The sequence below is a fragment of the Pyxicephalus adspersus genome, chromosome Z (genome assembly GCF_032062135.1).
Source record: "Pyxicephalus adspersus chromosome Z, UCB_Pads_2.0, whole genome shotgun sequence".
Classification (NCBI taxonomy): Eukaryota; Metazoa; Chordata; class Amphibia; order Anura; family Pyxicephalidae; genus Pyxicephalus; species Pyxicephalus adspersus.
In genome coordinates, this window is record NC_092871.1 from 33,974,423 (window position 1) to 33,983,858 (window position 9,436).

Here is a 9,436-nt window from a genome sequence, read left to right on the forward strand (position 1 = left end):
CATCAAAGTGGGTGCAGTACTTGCATTCTCTTGAAGGAGGTTCAACCACGTCATCGTCTCTTCTTCAACCTCCATTGACTCTTCCTCCACCTCCAACTGTCATTACTAGTACGTTTCAGGAGGTTGGTGACTGCTAGACTTCCAGCTGCGAGGAAGTATCAGCTTCTGGCCGCAGGTTTCGTGGTGTCAGATGACATTTGTCATCGCAAGATGGGTACCTCAGTTACCCCCTTTAGCTCCCCTAGCTCCCAGTTACTTCAGCCCACTCTACCAGAGTTCTGCTCAAGGGGTCAGGCTATGGGCCCAACCAAAAAAAGAGTCATTGATCTCAATTCACATCTAGCCATACTATTGGCCTTGCAGCTACTGCCGTACAGCATTGTGGACTTGGAATATACCAAACAGGCATTACTTCTCCTGCACAGCTGTACCCAGTTTACATGCACATGTAATGGAAAACCTCTCCCGGGCATTGGCCTTCTTGGTGTCTAGCCAAATCCATGTCACCATAAACAGCTGGACAACCAGGACCGGGTGGGACGCTACCTGTCCTTCACCGCTCACTGGGTGGCCTTGCATAGCTCAGTGGGAGGTAGTCTGCAAGAGGCATTACAGTACCTGGTACCCCCGCCGAGGAGTGTGGTGGTATAACTTTGGCCACCCCAGTACTCTCCCTCCTCCTCCTGCTTTCCTTCTACTGTCAACCCCTCTCTTTTTGACACTGCTTCTGAAAGGCCAGCAGCAGAGGACATTGTGGTTAAGCAGACACACCACTACGGCTCCCTCAATAACACGTGTTGCCAGGCAGTGCTGAAACTGGTGTCCTTGGGGTAGAAAAGACACACCGCCAGAGAACTCTTTCCTGGTTTGCACAGATAGGTTGAGGCTTGGCTCACACCCTCCCAGCTCACAACAGGCAACGTAGTTTGCGACAACGGGGCCAGCCTTATGGCCATGCTGCACATGGGCGGCATAACACATATGCCATGTTTGGCACGTACTGAACCTGGTGGTGCAAAAGTTCCTCCGTATGTACCCAGGACTGCAGGACTTACAAAGACAGGCTTGCTCCATCTGCAGCTATGTCCGCCGATCCTATAATGCCGCCACAGCACTTAGCAAGATCCAGCGCCAACAAAGACTGCCACTGCATAGACTCATTTGTGACACTGTGACTAGATGGAACTCCACCCTGCACATGCTCCAGCGTCTGTGTGAGCAAAAGCTAGCCATCCACCATTACTTGGTCAGCATGGTGCATGGAGGCAGGGGGCCCTTGGTACAGCCACGCAACTAAGCTATTTTACCATTGACCAGTGGCTGCAGATGGAGATGCTGTATAAGGTACTGGCCCCCTTTGAGCAGGTCACAAACATGAGTCAGAAGCGGGCATGCTGGAACAACATCATACCCATCATCTTTCTGCTTGATAATACCCCGTGTGGCCTGATGGAAAGCGGAGGTGGGAGAGGAGGGGAAGAAATGGAGGAGGAGGATGAGGGTGACATTACACACATAGTCCACAGCCAGCATCAGGAGCAGCAAGAAGGGACACTGGCCAGCATCAAGAGTTTCAAGAGGAGGAGTAAGATGATGATGATAAGGGAGATCATGTTGGGGCTGCTGGACCCTTCCAACTCGCATTTGCGCTGTCATGCCCCAGGCATTGTGCAGGCGCTTGAACAACAGGAACTGTTGCAGCTTTAAGAGGAGGAGGTGGGTGTGTGAGGAGAAGGAAGATGTTTTGGCACCTACTAAGGGACAGGAGGAGGATGAGCCCAGGGAACCCATCTTTCATATGTGTGTCCACATGTTGCAATGCCTACGGAGGGACCCCCCATTTGCAGCATCAAAAAACGGCATGAATACTGGCTGGCCGCTGTTCTGGATTACCGCTGCAAAGACAAAATGTCACAGTTTCTACCCAACCCGGCGCAAGAGAAAGAAAATGTGGCCCGCCTGAGCAGAATACCATGCGACCGGCTGTGTGAGGAGTTCCGTGCACCACATTCCACACAGGGAGCTCAGGCAGACACTGCCTCCACCGTATCCTCCTGTATCAGCAGCAGCAGCAGTAGTGGCAGCAGGCTACACACATCCAAAAGTCTAGGCCAAGGCAGGGGGGATTTTCTGGATGCCTGGCGAAACCTGATGCGATCACCTCAAACAAGTGAAATGCGGGGGCATAACAATCGAGACCGGATGAAGCGCATGGTGCACAATTACGTTGGCTCTTTTCTGGCTGGTGGTGGTGGTGTTGACAACAGCAGTTATGAGGAGGATGCCTGTCCTGACAGTAGTAACGCCATTCATTTTTGAGTCAACAGACTTGAAATCTGCCCGTAGTTGGCATGGTATGCCGTCAAGCTTCTGGCATCCAGTGTTCTGTCCGAAAGAACCTTCAGGGCCGCTGGTGGAGTGGTCAAGGACAACCAATCACGACTGTCAGCTGAGCCTGCCTCGGTTGAATTTTTCAGTTAGTTATTGCAACGTCCAGGGGTGACATTCATCACCAATGTCATGCTTGCCATTGTGCCAGCTAGCAATATACTTTACATTTCTGCTTCTTGCGGTAGGCCAACAAACTGCAGCTGAAAATCCCCAGTACTGCCACACTGATAGGTACTATTGCCTTTGTCTAATTTTTCAGCTAAGTATTGTAAGATTGAGGGTTGGCATTCATGTCATCTACTTCATGATGCAAACTAGCAATATCGTCTACCTTTCTACCGCTTCCGGCACCACAGACCACAGCAACAGCGCTGGCGCACTAAACATCTTGGTCTGGCCCTTGTACATTTAATCACACGTTTCAGATATTTATTACACACTTCTGGGTGGCATTGACAATGGACTACACCCATCTCTAGATGCCAGTTCCATCCCAGGGCCCACTGCCTCCTCCTGTTGCTGCTGCTGCTGCCTGTCAGTACTCCATTCAGTAAAATTGTACACTTCTGGGTGGCATTGACAATGGACTACACCCAGCTCTTGATGCCAGTTACCAATGCAGTCCCCGCTCCTTTCCAAGGCCCACCGCCGTAAAATAAATACATATATTTTAGTGTTTGATACCTGTTCCTATTTCCCAAAAGACCGTTTGGTACAGCGAAATTTCTGGCCTACTTTAAAATAAATACATATATAAATATATATTTTTAACCACATTAGCAATTTGTTTGGAAATGGACAAATATACAGTTTTGTACAAAAAGCCTAATATTTGAAACAGTTGTATTAAACAAACCAAAGTAGCTATAGTTTTTACAATTATACATTTTAACAGACTATGCTGAAACCCAAAAATAGAGTAGAGGCACAGTGAGTTATTCCGTTTCCTAATTTTCCCCACATAGAAATGTACTAATAAAAAAAATAAATAAATAAATAAACTCTAGCCAAGACTTTCTGAAGTATTTAGGCAGACATACAACTGTATCATTATTAGAGTAGTTCTCTTCCTTTCAAATGTTAATTATTTGTTATGAATCCTACCAGTAAGCTGATACATGAGAGAACCAAATATTATATTGTTCTGTGGTTCTAAAAACAAAGAGGAGAAAGTGTGTTTGTGCTATGGCATCGCCTAGCACCAACCTTTTTTTTAGGAATGACCCATTTAGAATTCATGGCATTGTTTTCTCTTATCTCACAAAGAATCCATGGTTGGTAACATCATATTCTTTTAAAGCCTTTTCTCTTATCTTTTGCTGTAAGACACAAAACTTCTGAAGTTCTTTGGGAAGCTCAGAGCATACGTTCTCAGTTACAGCTAAAGCATCTGCTTTAGCTAGGCGAGGAGCATTAAGATAGCTGTCAACTAACAATGTAAAGTCAACGAGCATGCCATCCAACAAACTTAACGCAAATCTAGGAGATACGATACTTCCAGAGCCAACACTTTCAGCAAAGTAGCAGACAATGGACGGTCGGAATGCATATTAGGATTTTGCTCCATCAATGTTTGTTTGATATTCAAGAAATGTACTAGTGCAGACGGCATATTTAGATACCGAGTCAAACATTCCTTCACAGATGTTCGATGGGGAAGAAAACCACCAGTCTTAATGGAAAACAAGTACACATTACCCACCTGTGTATCAAAAACATTATTCAAAAACAAACCATATTGGTGCCACAAAAAAACTATCCAACGACAGTCGTGGGTGACCTTTAGGATGACTTTGTCTTCAGGCACCAATTGGAGACCATTTTAAAGACCCTGGTCCCATGGTGAGGATGTCAAAGAGGTAAACATGATTTCTTGTGTCCACCTGCAGCCAACACAGTTTCCCATAGCAACATATGTTCAGGCCAAAAGCTCAAAAACTCAAGACCTTTTGGTGCTAGAGATGCAGAATCTCTCTTTGAAACTCTTGGCCTCTTGAGTCTTTTATTGGTTCGACATTTAGAACATTTTTCTCAAAAAACAGCCTTGCACCTCGCACAGTCCTCTTTCACCAGTCCTCAAATCCTTGACTTTAATCAGGAGAACAGTGTGATCTGCATGAACACCAAGTAAAACTCCTTGAAATCTTCCATTAATGGTTGAAATTTTGATAGTCAGCTCAGAAAACGTTCACCAGAAGTGGACTTCATAAAGAAATGGTAATGAAATTAATACAAATAAATGTCAGTCTTCTGCAGCTTCTGCTGTGTGTGAGTTAGGCAGGATTGCAAACATCGGGGAGCCCCAATACAGATATTTTAGTGTTTGATACCTGTTCCTATTTACCGTTTGGTACAGTTAAATTTTTGACGATGGACTACACCCAGCTCTAGATGCCAGTTACTAATGTGGTCCATGCTCCGTCCCAGGGCCCACTGCCTCCTGCTGCTGCCGCCTGCCAGTACCCCATTCACGAAAATTGTTTAACACACTTCTGGGTGGCATTGATGATGCACTACACCCAGCTCTTCATGACATTTACCAATGCAGTCTCCCTTGTGATAGCTGACCAGAGGCCACACACTGCTATTGCCCTCGCTGACCCATGCTCCATCTCTGGTCCTCCATCCTTTTGCCAAATGCCACTGCGCTAATTGTCCACAACTTTACTGGTGGCATTCCTATCACATGTCATCCAGGTCATAATGCCAGCTAGCAATGGGGTCTCCTGCTGTTTTGACGCTAGTGGGTTGAGTTTTTTCAAGTAGCGCCACCCTTTCTGTTCTATTTGCCTGCTGTCAATTTACCTGCCATTTTCTGGAAAACCACAAGGTCTTTTGGAACTTTTCTGTTTTTCCCTTGTTGCCACTGTTCTCCAACGCATACCTAGAAAATTTGGTGGTTCTAACATGTATAGGGGCTTTGCTATTAATGTTAAATGTCAGCCTATTGACTTTATTTGAATTCACAAAATTGGTTCACCGAAATTTCGTGGACCTATCGGAAGTTTGAGAAAATTTTTCTGAAACTGTCAGAGGCCTTCTCGCTCATCCCTAGTAGCTATGATATTCTGCAAGAAGAATAAGCAGGAGCTAACCAATGTCATAAAGGTTATTAATTATAGATTAGGGGGTTTTTTTTGCTTGTCTGCTAATATTAGCTACCAGCATGAGTAGGGAACTAGGTGTCACTTTCCATGGCACTGTGATGGGATCAAGGGCTTGTCATTTCAGACTAATGTAAACCCTGATTATATGACCAAGTACTGTATGTTTTATGGTTATTCTACATTATAGGTTCATATGTTCTGATTAAATTAACATTTTAGAGCTATAATTGGACAACATTGGGATTCTGAATTTGTTTCCTCCACGTATCACCACGCATGTTTAGCATTGAAATTTATGGTTCCACAGAGCAGATCAGTATTTTTTGTTTTTTTATTTTCTTTTATTAATTATATTTAATAAAGCAGATCTAGATACATATGTTTAAATTTATGTGGGTTTTTACACATAATAAAGTACTATTTTAGATAAACAGCATTGTGTAGTCCATTCCTTATTTACTTCATGATTAGTTCATTACTTATTTACTGCTATACATTTACTGCGTATTTGTGCCTCAAGAATTCCAGTATTTCATGTACACATGTAGTGCAAGAAATACAAAGGCAGTTGTTTCTGTCCTTTCTGTGAAAATTCTACTTACCTGGAGGGCTCTGAGTTCAAGACTCTATGCAGCTAGAGAAGTCTAAGGCTAGGTATACACGTGCAATGGTTCTCGTCCGTTAACTTGGCTCAGAGCTGATATTGGCTGAGATTTTTGCATGTGTACAGTGCTCGTAGTCCATTGTCCGAACGACTGTTTTGGCGGATTCACGGACGAACAATCGTAATGGAAGTGAAAGAGGAGAGAGTGCAGTGGGGTGCTGCTCTGCCGTTCTCCTCTTCCCTCTCAATAGAGTAGAATGGTGCTGTATGTACAGAGCTCTTTCATGCATCGCGCAGTCGTTAGTCATGAGCTAGGATCATAAAAGATTCTTTCCAAGGACAATTGTTGCACGTGTGTACATAGCCTAAGAAGAGTCAGAAACCCTGTGCAAACTGTAATAGCTAATTGAATCAAAAAGGTTTCAGATTCTGGCTCAGCAGTGACACCAGGCAACTATCATACTTTTTATTGGTGAAGAAGTTGGTGATAACACCCATTTTATATTTCCTGGTATAGAATTCTTTATGGCATAGTAAAATTGCTGCATTGTAGTAACAAAGGAAAGAACATTTACTGCAATTCATTATGAATAGCACCCTATTGCACTTTTGGAGTGATGTGCTTTGCAGTGCAACATGTACAGTGTGCAGCCTGATTGCACATGTTCTTTCAAGATGTGTTAGGTAGCCCATTTATAGTTGATCCTGTTGTAAATGGCCTTCAATGACATCCAAAATATAAAAAAAAGCACACACACCAAAAAATGTCAGGGGGCAGTGGCTGTTGCCTAGCGATGGTGGGTTGAGAATGCAGCTACATGCCTGACCCTGTTGTTTTACAGTCCAGCTGTTATCCCACCCTGCCATTCCTAACTTGCCCCTCCCCCCCTCCTCACTAAACCATGCAGATACAGCACTCTTGCTTAATCCATGCAGCCGTTCTGCACAGGTCTGCCACAGTATTTTTGTGGTGTAGAGACCCAGGCCCTCCAAATTTTCAGTCAAAGATGGTGCCCACACATCCTGCAGGTCCCGTGATCCTTTGCCCCCCTCTGCAAGGGTTTCTTAACTACAAATTCATACAAGTCTTCTGAGCTCTACCATTACCTTAACCACAACTGCAGAAATAATATCAGGGTTGGAAGCCAGCCAAATGCTACCTCATCTTCAGATCTGAAAGCTACCATCACTGCTATCTTCCATTTCCTATTGGAGAAACCCCTGGAAACAGCTCTGGAGATTAAGTACATAGAGTCCCTGACTCCATGTCACCGTCATCCGCTATGCCTAGTGATGTGATCTGTAGAGTTCACCTTTAACAATCATGTAAAAACCATGGCTCAAAGACCTATTTGATTTTGATGGTGCTCAAATCCACCTACTGCTAGATATGTCCAGTCACACTGAAGATACGCTTGCTACTTGACTTACTTAGGTATTGTCATGCTATACACAAATAGAGTCAACCTCATCACTCTGTGTCCGCACTGGGTGTAATGATCCCCACTTCTCATCCAGATGTACACCCAGCAGTCTGGGCAGCACACAAACCTTTCATGCGGGTGATCCTGATTAGTAATGAAACACGTTGCACAAAAGAGCATGAGGCGTGTATAATATTGCTTTTGTAGGTATTCAGATTCTAGTGTTCTCCCACAAACAATTCATTTTTGCTGACCTTGACTCCAAACTGTTAGTAGTTAGAGAAGCACTGCTAACTGTCTTAATAAGGCGAAAGCTGCTTTGACAAAATACCCACATACTTTTTTCAGGTTTGTAAACAGATGCAGTATAAATTTAGGTAATGCTGTTTGATCTCAAAGAGGGCGCTCTTTTAGCGAAGTCTCCAAAATTCCATCTCTTTCTCCTTCAAATGGGCTGTGGATGCAAATATGAATTTCAAAAGACTTTTTGTGTCTTTTTGCCCTTAACTTCTACATCGCTTACGTCAAGAGGTCCCTAAATGGAATATAGGTACCTTTTTGCGGTTCATCCATTGTAAACTTCAGAAAATGACGATACAGCCTAAATATACTCCAGGCCCTACCTATTGCTGTTCCCTCAGTGTTAATCACACTGCCATGGTGTAAAGATAGTGTACCCCCTCTCTCTCTGCTCTCATCCAATCTGACCAATATCTTACCCCCATTATGCCCACTCTTTCCTATACTTGGCAACCCTACCTTCTGTCCTAGCGTGGAATCAGATACTCGGATACAGATACTTAGCAGAGCAAGCCACTTCATTTGCTTGATTTTTTTTAATCACAGAACCTATTGGAGATGAAAGATGATCTTGAGTTTGCTCCACTGGGTTTCAGGCACATTATCCAGCTCAGACATTTTATACACTTTCTTCCATCACCAGACCAGTTTCTCTGTTTTTTTACTGGAGTCAACTGGGGACCCCTACTGTAGTTTTATGGTTCTCTAAATCATATATATCCAGTATTATTCCCATCCAGTGGTTCCTATCCTTATATTAGACCTGACCAATTAAATAATAAGGGTCTTTTTACTGGAAATGAATTAGCCTTGTTTAAAAAGAACGGGCTATTTCTTATCCTTACACTGGACCTGACCACTAAGAAAATGATGGGGTTCATCTACTGGATGGGAATTAGTGTTTTTATATATGAGCAGGCTATTTCCTATCCTTATACTGGAGCTAACCATTGGCAGGCATCATAAGTTCCTTGTACTGGATGGGAATTAGCCTGGTCGTATATGAGCAGGCAATTTCCTATTCCTATACCAAACCTTACTACTAAGTACAGAGGCAGTCCAGAGGTAAGTCATGCAGTCTGGAAAACGTTTATTTTGTTCTTTGTTTATATTCTTTTGTGGGGGGGGGTCAAGTGCTGACTTTACATGTTGTGTTTGTTATCTATGTTTATATGGATCTGATATCGAACTATTTTCTATGCTTATACTGGACATGACTTCTAGGGAGTGTGTAAAGGTCCCTGTACTGGATGGGAAATAGCCTGCTCATATATAGGTGGGCTGTTTCCTATTCAAATACTGGACCTAATCACTAAGGAATAATGAGGCCCTTGTATTGGATGGAAATTAGCCTGCCTATATATGAATGGGCTATTTCCTATCCCTATACAGGACCCGACCACTAGGGGGCATGTAAAGGTCCTTGTACTGAATGGGAATTACCCTGGATATAAATGAGTGGGCTATTTCCTATTAAAATACTGGAGCTGACCACTAAGGTATAATGGGGTCCTTGTACTGGATATGAATTAGCCTGATTAGAAAGTGGGATATTTCCTATCCTTACACCACTGACCACTAGTGAGTACCATAAGTTCCTTGTACTGGAT